The sequence below is a fragment of the Heterocephalus glaber genome, unplaced genomic scaffold, assembly GCF_053883595.1.
Source record: "Heterocephalus glaber isolate CG9 unplaced genomic scaffold, H.glaber_assembly_v1.0 deba00001687, whole genome shotgun sequence".
NCBI lineage: Eukaryota > Metazoa > Chordata > Mammalia > Rodentia > Bathyergidae > Heterocephalus > Heterocephalus glaber.
Window position 1 is genome coordinate 22,508,003 of NW_028258412.1, and position 12,706 is coordinate 22,520,708.

The following is a 12,706-nucleotide window of genomic DNA, read 5'->3' on the forward strand; positions in this document are numbered from 1 at the left end:
ATCTCCAAAACTGTTTCGTGTTCCTGCATCCTCTACACACTTAGCGCTCTACTCATTCTCCCCCGGCCCCTGGCAGTCACCATTCCTTCTGTTTCTGTCTTTGGACCTGATGGCCGGAAGTACTTCATAGAAGTGAAACCAAACAGGAGCTATCTTTTTATGCCTGGCTTTATTTCACTTAGCACAGTATCCTCAGCATTCGTCTGTGTTTCCGCCGTGAGTCAGAATTCCCTTCCTTGCCAACACCGAATGACATTTTGAAAGGCTGTCACAGCCTCCTTTGCCAAGTCTTTTTAAAATCTCTGATTATAGTGATATAGGAGAATAGATCTCCCAACCTGCTGGATGTCAGATGTCCCCTGAAATGGAGGTATGAATTCCAGAGGATAAAGGAGTTTAAGGGTAGGAAAGGTGTATTGGGGAAGAGGAATAGCTCCTGAGACAGAGGAGGGGTCCCGGAATGGGTGACCACCGAGGCCCTTTGCCAGGGGTAATTTGTACAGCAGAGTCACAGCGTGGATACAACGTGGGTCAGACTGCCATCTACCTATAGGATCATGAGTACAGCTGCTTAGTTAATATTGATCCAGTAGGGTAGTGGGTCGCATAGCAAGGGTACATGGAAAGAACAAAGGCGTTTGGGGAAAGGATGGGTCCCGATGCTCTGGGCACCCACCTGGGCGACTGAGGCCTAGCTGGGCTTCCTGGACCAGGTGGTACTAATGGCAGCATAATTCCAGGCCACTGCTTGTCCCTTGGGGAGGCTGCAGGCCTGGCCACTGCGCCTCTGTCTTCAGGGCTGGTCTTCAGATGCCCCTCCAGCCACAATTCTGACGTCATTTTTTTCTGCCGACTTCCTTGAGAGCCCAGTCCCTCTCTGACTGTATATTAATTTCTGTCTAACTTCCCTGCCTATAATAGTTAATAAGCAATGTGTTTCCTCAGTGTTTTCCTCCTGATTATTGATTTGAGGTTTCAGATAGTTTTTGTTTTGGGCTGCTGGAGACTGAACCCAGTACTTCATGCATGCTAGGCAAGTGTTCTACCACTGAGCTACACCCACAGCCCTTTTAACATTTTCTTTTGAGAGTCTCATAAAAAAAGTGAGGGGGGCTCAGTAAATTGCCCAGGCTGGACTCAAACTTTTGATCCTCCTGCCTCTGCCGCCTGAATAGCTGAAATTACAGGCATGCACCACCACACTGGGCAATTTTTCAGGTTTTTAAGCCATAGTCTAACCCTATTTCAGATCCTGTGGATTGAGCTATATGAACCAATCTTACGTTTGTTTGTTTTGAGACAGGGTCTCGATATGTAGTTCAGGCTCCCCTTGAACTCACAGAGATTCCCCTGCCTCAGCCTCTTGAGTGCTGGGATCACAGGTGTGTGCCACCAAGCCCAGCTTCATGTGCACATAATTATCCCAGTGCATCTGTTGAAAAGCTGGGCCTTGACAGTTTTGTGTGGATAAGGGGTTGAAAGGGAGCTCAGCAGTGGGGCCCACAGGCCCTGGCAAAGATTCTGATTTAGCCCAGAGTCCTCTCCAGATCAGCAGGAGTTTGTGTTTTGTTTCTTTTTATTTCAGCACACTCACCCATTATTTTGGGAATATCTCACATTCCTGGTTATTTAAGGCTCTTTACTTTGCTTTTTTTTTTTTTTCAAGGCTCTTTAAGTAAACAGCTCACCTCTTTCTAGATAAGAGTCATTGGATATATAAACTCCAGCCAGCCAAGTGAGCGAGGGACAAATCCCAGCCAGACACCGAGATGGAGAGCAAGGTAATTCCCTGCCCTGTTAGAGATTCATTTCATCACAGCTGAATTCCTGCCACTTTTAAAGGACGCAGGGCATCTTTATCAGCATCACCATGAGACCTGTTTCTCTCCGTTCATCAGCTGTAAAACAGGTTTTTATTCCGGGCGACTTCAGGCATTGTTTTCAGTTTACACAATGATTCAGGTCTGAGTGCCAAGGGATCTGGTGAGATCAACAACAGTGCTTCGAGTGTTGTTAGCCCCTTGTCCAGCCTTTGAATGCCCTCAGCAAAGGTCCACCAAGAGCCAGGCATGGGGCACACGCTAGTAATCTCAGCACTCTGGAGGCTGAGGCAGGAGGAGCACCTCAAGTTTGAGGCCAACCTCGGCTATTTAATGAGTTCAAGGACAGCCTGAACTATATTTTTGAGACCCTGTCTCAAAAAACAAGACTAGGGCGGGGGATTTGGCTCAGTGGTTCCCGAGCCTGCCTTGCCGAGTTTGATCCCTGGTACCAAAAACAACAACAACAACAAAAAAACTAAAGAAAGCCGCCCAGATTCTTGTCTCTGAAACTTTTCTATGGGAACAGAGCAGGAGCCTCATAGGCAGCCTTGTCAGGTGTCCAGAGCCACAGAGGGAAGGAGAGCCTGGAGCGACAGTCCTCGTGGTCTGTGCCCCTCTGGGCACGAGCAAGTGAGGCAGAAGAGCAACTTGACTTTGAAAAGAGAGCTGCTTAGCTGGCCGGCCAGAAGTGGGCCCTCACACAGGAAGCTCGAGGTCTCCAGGAGGCTGGGCCGAGTCTGGGTGCTGGGTCCTTGCAGAGGGAGCTGCAGGGTGAAAACCTCCCAGGATGTTGCCTGAGGTTGCACTTCCCCTGTAGCACCCAGAGCTGACAGCTCTGTCTTTATTTCAGCCGAAAGCCCGTCCATCACAGCCAAGCCATGCGCCAGGCATGGAGGCACATGCCTGTCATCTAACCACTCTGGGAGGAGAATCCAAAGTTCAAGCCCAGCCCGGGCAACTCAGTGAAACTCTGCCTCAAAAAAGAGAGAAGTGGGGCTCAGTGTGAAGACTCTGGTTTCAATCCCTGTACTGTCCAAGAAAAGCACTAGAGGGGCCCTAGATTTAGCTCAGTGGTTCCACCACCTGCCTCACAAGCGCAAGGTCCCAAGTTCCGTCCCTGGTACCAAAAAAAAAAGAAAAAAACCACTGGAAATGGCTCTAAGTAAAAGCATTTGACATCTTGCATAACCAGAGGTCCAGAGACACGGAGTCCCCAGAACAATGGCACCATCCAGAACTTGGTTCTCCTCATTTCTGCCCTGCTCCCTGCTGTCCTCCAGTTTCCACTTTGCCCTTAGCTTTTTGCCTCATGATACAGTCAGACCTCAGCTGCTCCACACATTACATCCTTGCAAGAATTTCCACACATCCTTTTTTCTCATTGGAGTGAAATTCTGGCATACGCCTGTAATCGTAGCACTTGGGCGGCTGAGGCAGGGATTGTGAGTTCAAGGCTAGTCTGGGCTGTATAGTGAGTTCAAGATTGGCCTGGAATATAGAGTGGGACCCTGTCTCAAAAAAAAGAGGACCTGAAGGGCTGGGGATGTAACTCAGTGGTTTTGCCGCTTGCTGTGGAAACACAAGGACCCGAGTTCGATCCCCGGTACCAAAAAACAAAAAAAGGACATGAAATTCATCTAACATGAAATTAACCATTCTAAAGTTCACAGGTCAGTGGCATCGAACACCTCAGTGCATGCTGTGGGCCCACCACTCATATCCAGTTCCATGATGTTCCCATAGCCTCCAGGGAAGCCCAGAAACTTCCGTTCCCCAAGCATTTTGTAGGTTTTATTTTGGTTTTTGAGGCAGTCTCACTATTCAGCCCAGGTTGGCCTTGAACTCGGGGCAGTCCTCCGCCTCAGCCGCCCAAGTGCTGAAAGCACAGCTGTGTCCCACAACAGTTGGCCCCAACGTCCTTTCTAAAAGTGAGGGGTTTTTCTGACCCCCATCCGCGGGAGGCCCTCCCGCACAGGGCTAGCCAGCCTGTGTCATCTCCAGGCCCAAGGCAGAGTCCACTGGGGCCGCCTCGGAGTTCTCCCTGCAGCAGGGCTGGAGCCCAGCAGAGCAACAGGCACCCTTCCTGCCATCACGGTCATTAAAGCCCTTTGGGTCCCGAGCCCCTGCAGAGACCGGAAATGCGTCTCCCTTTGTCTGCTGCCTTCCCGGTCCGCGGTGGGGGGTGGGGTCCTGCCTCCACTGCCAGACGCTAGGAATTCGCTGCCTACCCTGCATCAGGAAGGGAGAGGTGACAGTCAGCCCAGGGCCCGCACTTCCCGGCCAGCCGCAGGAAACTCACAAAGTGTGGGAGAGACTTGGCCATTTCTTTATTCATTTGCTGCAGTGCTGGGGATAAAGAACCTAGAGCATCCTGTGTGCCAGGCAAGCACTCTACCACCCAGGCATGTCCCCAGCCCCAAGACTGGTGATAAATAAGAAATTATGCAAATAGTTGTTTAATCAACATCGTGATAAATACCATGAAGGAAAAAAGCACACTCGTTCCCTGCTATCCTCAAAAGGTCAGTTCTAGGACCCCCACAGACCTCAAAATCCTTTGATGCTCAAGTGCTTCATATGAGTCATGTAATACAGCTGGGTGTGGTGCTCAGACCTGTGATCCCAGCCCTCGGGAGGCTGAAACAGGAGGCTTGCCACGAGATCAAGGCCAGCCTGGGCTACATAGCAAGACTCTGTCTCAAACCCATAATAAATTAAATTGCATGTAACTTACACAGTTCTAAATACTTTATTTTTTTAAAAAAATTGTATCAGTACATTTTGCAGTATATAATGATTATAGTCACTCTGGGGAGTTAGTACATGCACGTCTCCTGAGTAAGTGCTTTAAACTGTTCCTAGGTTGCTCCTCTGTGTAGTCCAGTGTAAAGTCTGCGTCCTTAGTTGTTACACTGCATTGTTTAGAGGATGATGAGAAAAAAATTCTATACTTGTTCAGCACGGACCCAGTGTTTTTCAGTACGGTGGACTGAACCCACAGACTTTGCCCTGAGCTACAGCCTCAGCCCTTTTACATTTTTTGTATTTTTTATTTTGAAATAGGATCTTCCTAAGTCACTAAATTTCCCAGATGAGCTCGAATTTGTGATCCTCCTGCCTTAGCCTCCCAGAGTGCTGGGATTACGGATATTCAAAACCACACTTGGGGGCTGGGGATGTAGCTCAGTGGGGCTGTGGCTGCCTGGCAAGTACAAGGTCCTGAGTTCAATTCCTGATACCAGGAAAAAAAACACACCGGGCTTTTTTATGGAAGTTTAAACTGGTGACACACATGACAGAAAATGCACTGAAGCAGGCCAGCAGCCCTGAGACCCAGAGAGAAGACCAGTCGGCAGAGGCCGAGGACTTGGGTCAGAGGCCAGAACACAGCCCCAAGCTGCGACACAGTGGTGACAATTGTGGAGCTTCTCAGCCTGGTCACTGAGTTTAATCAGTTTGTAGATGAGCAGACGCCTCCAGGTCTGGACCCTGTGCAGTGAGAGACTGAGGATGGTGACCTGATTGCTGCTTCGGGTGGGGACATCCGACCACCGTGTGCAGGACAGTGTCTGGGGCTGAGACACAGCGGGAACCAGGCAGCCCTCCTGCAGAGACAGCAGGCAGAGCGGTCTCCGGTGACAGAGCAACCTCAGCTGGGCTTCCCAAGCTTTCAGCCCATTGTAACTGGACCTGCGGGGGCACCTTGTCATCTTAGTTCACCTGCACCTTCCTTCTTACTTCAGTGAATGTGGCTGGGGGTGAGCCGGGCGTGGTGGTGCACACCTGTAATCCCAGCACTCAGGAGGCTGAGGCAGGAGGACTGCCATGAGTTCGAGGCCCGCCTGAACTATATAGTGACACCCTGTCTCCAAAAATTTTAATTTTTTTAATGTATTACAGTAAAAGACACATTGCTATGAATCCTCTTCAGAATCCCACCCCTTGCTTCAGTGTACTGTACTGGGCGTAGCATTCTCATCACTTTCTGCAGCAGCTCTGGAGTCCTCTTTCGAGAGCATCTTTAGGGCACTGTCATGGCTGCCTCGGTGTCCTGAAGGGATTCAGTGTTGACCTTTCATGGTCACTGTGACTTCGGGGAGGAGCCAGAAGTCACACAGGGCAGAGGTGGTGAGTAAGGTAGGTGAAGACACGGTGCTGTCGTTATGAGCCTGCCTTACGAGCAGCAGAACTCACCACAGTTTTGATCAAACCTGATAAAGACACTCATGAAAGAGGACGTCCAGAACCACTTCAGAAACTGGCAATAAAGACAGGCTAAGTGTGTTCAGATCGAGGGGAGGATTTTGAGGAAGGTTCATTATCCCAGGTGACCTCTGTGTGCTCTGGGTTCATTCAGCCCTAGAGGACCAAGTGCCACTGGAAGAAAGGCAGGTGAGAACCAGGCCCGGGGCCACACGCCTGTGGCCTAAGCACTCCAGGAGGTTGAGGCAGGGGGACTGCAAGTTCAAGCTCAGTCTGGGGGATTTAGCAGCTTAGCAAGACCTTGTCTCAAAACTTATTAAAAAAAAAAACCCGCCTGCTGCGCAAGCGCAAGGACCCGAGTTTGATCCCCAGTACCAAAAAAAACCCAAACTTTAAGGACTGGGGATGCCATTCAGTATGAAGACTCTGGGTTCAATCTCCAGTCCAAAAATAAAAATAATATTATTTGGGTTTTGGGTTTTGGTTTGTTTTGGGGGGTCAGAGTCTCACTGTGTATCCTAGGCTGGCCTTAAACTCACAGCAATCCTCCTGTCTCAGCCTCCCGAGTGCTGGGATTACAAACGTGCCTCCATGCCCCACAATAATAATAAAACTTTTACAGTGACATCAGGAGCTCTCACCATCTTGTGCAGCCCTCAAACCACAGTCTGGTTCTGGGGGTTTTCATAACCCTGGAAGGAAAGCCTGCTTTCGTTATCAGCCACTCACCACATGCTTTCTGCTTTCTGTCTCCCTATTCTGGGCCATTCCTGTAAATGGAATCACCCAGCTCCTGGCTTTTGTGTGCCCTCTCTCACTCAGCATTGTGCCTTAGGTTCGTCCATGTACCCTGTGTCTGTGCTGTGTTCCTTTTCAGGCCTGAATAATATTCCATTGTGTGGCTGAAACTTCTTTGTGTATCTGTTTACTGAGAAACATTTTGAGGTTTCCTCTTTTTTGTGTGTGTGGCACTGGGAATTGAACTCAGGACCTTGCGCTCTTGAGGCAGGCATGGTGCCACTGAGCTAAATCCCCCACCCCCTTTTCTTTTTTTTGAGAGAGGGTACCGTGTACTGCAAGCACCCTTGGACTCACTATGTAGCCCAGGCTTTGAACTCATAGTGATCCTCCTGCCTCAGCCTCCTGAGTGCTGGGATCACACACCCTGAGCCTTGCTTTTTGTCCCTTGTGAGTCGTGCTGCTGTGGACATGTGTGTTCAAGTTCCTGTTTGAACACCTGTCCTGGATTTTTCTGAACTGTTTCTAGGAGTAGACTTGCTGAGTCATACGGTAATTCTGGGTTTAACATGCTGTTCTTCCCCACCTGCTTGCTGACAGCCTCCTCCCGGAAGCTCCGATTCTGTGGGTCCCCTGGTATCTGTCTGTGTGCTGGGGACCTTATGTCTAGTGGAAACATTTGCAGGGTCGAGGACATGGTGCCCACAGGCATTTGTCAAAACACCCTGGCTCACGGACTGCATGGCTGCTGGCCCTTGGGGACAGCAGGCTGTTAGGGTGCAGATCCAGTTGATCCATAGACTTGACTTGTATTAGGTGTACAAGTGTGTTCATGTGGTTTTATTTGAGAAGGACCCAGGCAGAGTTGAGCCCTGCCACTTTCCCTCTGCTGTATCCTGGGCCGGGCGCTCTCCAGTCTCTGGCCACAGAACAGCCCTGAGCAAGAGAGCAGGGCCAGACCCTGGCATGTGGACTACAGCAAGGCAGCCGCTCTTGGCTCCTGTGGAAGGTGGGGTGCTGAGAGCACCAGCGCTTCTAAAATTGCTAGCTCGTGGCCTCTCCCTTGTCCTGGCCGTCTGAACAGCTGTGTGCTAATAAACCTTTATTGATAAAAGGCAGGTGACAGGCGAGGTTGGGCTGTGGGCTAAGATTTGCCACCTGATCCCTCTTTCTCCAGGTCCTCGATCCTTGACCACACCAGTCACTGAACCTTTCCCACCAAGTAACTTGTTAACAACCAGTTTGTGTTCTTTTTAAAAGTGAGAGAGGGGGTCTGGGGATTTAGCTCAGTGGTTCCGCCACCCGCCTCGCAAACGCAAGGACCAGAGTTCGATCCCTGGTACCAAAAAAATAAAATAAAATAAAAGTGAGAGATAAACTGGCTTCAGTGGTGCACACCTGTAACCCCAGCACTTGGGAGGCTGAGGCAGGAGGATCACTTTGAGTTCGAGGCCAGACTGGGCAACGTGGTGAGACCCTGTCTCAAAAAAAGAAAAGGGTGGGGCTGAGGATTTAGCTCAGTGGTTCTGGTGCCTGCCTCAAAGCAAAAGGTCCTGAGTTCAATCCCTGGTACCAAAAAAAAAGGGGGGAATGGGGAGCTAATGTACAAAATTTTTTTTCCCATCGTGTTTTTGACACTTCACAGAAATTTTTGAAAATGTTGTTAGCCAGAAGTGTTAATTATTTTTCTTTCCTATTTATTTATTTATTTTGGTGCTAGGGATTGAACCCAGGCCCTTCACACTGAGCTACATCCCCAAATCTTTTTTTTTTTTTTTTTTTTTGAGACAGGCTCTCACTAAGTTGCTAAATTTCCCAGGCTGGGCTGGAACCTTTGATCCTCCTGCCTCAGCTTTCCAGAGTGTTGGGAATACAGAGGAGCTGATTCTTTTGTGACCGTAAGACATTCTGCAGAGTGGGTGTAGCATACTGTGTTCAATCTCTGCCCTTTTCCTTGTGATGGGTATTCACTTAAGGAAAAAAATAAAAAACCTCCAATAAACATCCTTGTCCTTAAATTTTGGCATTTTTATTTCTCTGGGACAGATTCCCAGGAGTGGGATTAGCAGGTCAAAGGTCATGTTTAGCTTCAGTCTTAACAAATGTCTCAGGGTTGCTTTCCCAAGTGGCCTGTGTGACCCAGAGCGGGACCTGTCACCCACATTCCGGCCACCACCCCTGCCTGGCTCTGGGTCCCGCTGATGGCCATGCAGGGAGGCCCTGCCTCCTTCGTTTGCATTGTTCTAACCACATCCAATTTCAGTTTCTCTTCCTGTGCTCGCTCTGCTTCTGCCCCTCATAGCTCACCTATTTATAGCACCAGGCCTATCTGGTGCTTGTCATTGTCGTCTGTTGGTGAAAGCTCTTTATTTCGAACATTTGGCTCAGGCTCTCCAGCTCTCCGCTGAGTTGTGATTAAAGAGTTGGCCCCGGGCAACCAGTGGTCACTGCTTGACTCTGGCCATGTGACCTCACAGGTTATTTAGCCTCATTGTGCCTCGGTTTACCCCTCTATTCAGTCGTGTTTGTCATCCTGGTCCTGACTCCTTCGGGACACTGTTAGGGATAAATAGCAAACTCACTTCAAGCAAATGGCACAGAGCAATGGTCAGTAGAAGTCACGCGTCTTATTTACATTGCAAATATTTTTCCTGCTCCATCATTTGAATTGGCTTTATTTCTGGCATCTTTTTCACACAAAGCACTTGGATGTTTATGTAGTCTAACAGATCCCTCTTTTCCCTCACAGCTTCGGAGTTCCCAGGCTTGGGGAAGGGCTCCTCATGTCCTGTGTGACAGATGTCCTCGCTCTGAAAATCAGAGGTTGTCATCTGTTCCCCACCCGGAAGCCCACTGTGCTCTCAGCTCCTCCTGCCGATGCCTCCTTAAAAGAGATGCACACATTTTATACACACACAGTGCTTCTCACATGAATGCACTGGCTTCTTCCACACCGAGCAGCCCCCTAGTCCTCTCTAGGTGCCCACCGGGTGTCCCCAAAGCCCCACCATCCAGTTCTCATGAGGCTTTGACCTCCACCGTGAGGGACCCCATGATTGTCCATTGATGACCAAGTCCATTCCCAGCCCCTTCTCCCTCCTGGCGCTCGAGCAGGTGCTAAACCCCCCAGCTCCAGTCACCCTGGGGACCCGCCCATCCCCAGGCCACCACCCACCCCATCCACAGCAAAAACACAAGGCCAGCACCACACGGACCTTGAGGGTCCTCGCCTTTGTGTCCAGAAGCAGCGACCGAGTCCAAATACTGTCACCGAAGGTGGTCCTGTCACCCCAGTGCTCAGGAAGTTTGAGGGTGGAAGAGGCTGTGTCCCGGTAGCCGGGGTCACGCTTCCCGCCCCCACCAATCAGATGAGACCTTGGGGGCCTGGGGATTTAGCGCAGTGGCTCTGCTGTCCCCTCGAAAGTGCAAGGTCCCGAGTTTAATCTCCGGTACCAAAAAAACAAAGAGAGACCTTGGGGACACTTTCACTTCCCTCCTTGCTTCCTTCCTCCATGTCCCCTGATGAGACCCATAAAACTCATTTGCTCCCCGCCTCCACCCCCGAGCTTCAGCCTGGGTGATCTCGTGTTTCTCACCCTTTCCCTTGCAGAATATCCACTTGCTTCGGAGTCCCTCTCTTTTATAAGAGGCCTGTACAGTTTGAAAATGTCCTGTGCGTATGTGTTGTTAGCCCTGTATTTTCCCTCTTTTGCCCTCTTTCTTGGATTTTCTTTTCAGGTATATTTGTGGCTGCTCAAGTAGTTTTGCCAGGCGTGGTGGTACACACCTGTAATCCCAGCACTCGAGGCTGAGGCAGGAGGATCACTTTGAGTTCGAGGGCAGCCTGGACTGCATAGTGAGAACCTGTCTCAAAAATCCAAAAAAGGGGGCCGGGGATTTAGCTCAGTGGTTCCAGTGCAGGCCTTGCAAGCACAAGGTCCTGAGTTCAGTCCCCGGTGCAAAAAAAAAAAAAAAAAAAAAAAAAAAAAAAAAATCCAAAAAAGGAAAAAAATAAATAAAAAATAAAAATAAATCCAAAAAAGGGCCAGGGATTTACCTCAGTGGTTCCACCGCCTGCCTCACAAGTACAAGGTCCTGAGTTTGATCTCTGGTACCAAAAAACAAATAAAACCAAAAAAACCCAAAACAAACAAAAAAAACCAGAAAGAAAGAAAGAAAAAATGTTGTATGTTCATGCACCAACTACCATGAGGAATGTGATCATTATGTACTACAAATATATGTGCACTAACAAAAAAATTTTTAATTAAATAAAAATAAAACGTGATACATTTATAAAGGTTATGTTAAGTATAAAAAATGAAATTGCTATGCTTTGCTTCTGTGGGAACTAGCGAGTGGTTTAATTTTTTTTCTCTCATTCCATTTTCTGAGAAGGTGCATGTTGCTGAATTTTATGATTTTATAATGTTTCGGTCAGTAAACCAAGGGAGATGGGGAGGTGGCGGGTGTTTGGCCATGGAAAGTCAACCCGCTGTTGATATTATTCTGCCCTTTCTAAAGCTGAATTCCTCTGCCGAGTGGCATAGCAGGCCTGCGTCAGGCTCTATTTGGCTCTCTCAGCGTTAAGTGGTTTTTAAACAAATACACAAGGCGCTCCCGCCCAGCTCTGGAAACTCGTGGATCAGACGCTGTCCTGGTCACTGAGGCCACTGTCACAAAGCACAGCCTGGTGGGTTCAACAATAGACTCCTATTTTCTCCATCTTCTAGAAGCCAGAAGTCTGAGAACAAGGTTCGGACCCGGTTGTTTTCTTTTTTATTTTCATGGTACTGGGGTTGAACCCAGGGCTTTCACATTGAGTTCCATCCCCAGCCATTTAATTTTTATTTTGAGACAGGGTCTCACTAAGTTTCCCGGGTTAGACTCTGACTTGCAGTCCTCCTGCCTCAGCCTCCCCGAGTGTTGGGATGACAGGCATGGGCCACAGGGTCGTGTCTTCCAAGGCCTCTGTCCCTGTCTTCCCCTGTGTTCACAGAGTCTTCCCTCCTGATTGCCTGCTCTTCTCAGGACATGGTACTCTGGAATTAGGACCCATCCTCGCTAGTGACTGCCTGTGACTCAGTCTGCTCCGTGAAGGCCTCAAGTGCAAACGCAATCACTCTCAGAGGTGCTAGGGCTACTTCGTCTCCACAGCTTTATCACTTCAGGAATGTCGCGTGGGGTACAGGGATGGAGCCCCAGGGTAGAGCACTTGTCTGGCACATGCCTGGCCTTAAGTTCTATTCCCACACCAGAAACAAACAAACATGCCTGAACTCCCAGCTCTAGGAGGCTGAGGCAGGAGGAACACCCTTGCTCCCTCCCCCCATCCCCCAGGAGTAACTTGTATCCTGAAGTTAATGGGGGTCTTTCTCATCCACAGCTTTGTGCTGTAACATATTAATGTTTCCAAAAACAATGTATCATTTTGTTTGGCATGTTACAAACATGTACATAGATGTTACCGAGCTGTACATGTCTCTCTGATTGATTGATTGATTAATTGAACCCAGGTCCTTATTTTTGCTCTGCTACTGAGCTACATTCCCAGCCCCTCTTCTTTGATTTTTTTTTTTTTTTTTGGTCCCAGGGATCGAACTCGGGTCCTTGTGCTTTTGCAGCAGGTGGCAAAACCACTGAGCTAAATCTCTGGCCTCTTCTTTGATTTTTAATTTGTGACAGGGTCTCAATAAGCTGGTCTTGGCTTGCAGCCCCACAGCCTCAACCTCTCATGAGGGTACTCCCAGCTTGCATGTTTTGCTGATTTTCTTTTTGCTGTAAGTTTTTTTGTTTTGTTTTGTTTTTGGTACCAGGGATCGAACTCAGGACCTTGTGCTTACAAGGCAGGTGCCAGAACCACTGAGCTAAACCCCCGGCCCTGCTGTAAGTTTTATATCCAATATTTGGTCTTGCATATATAAGTAGCCCTGGTTCACTTT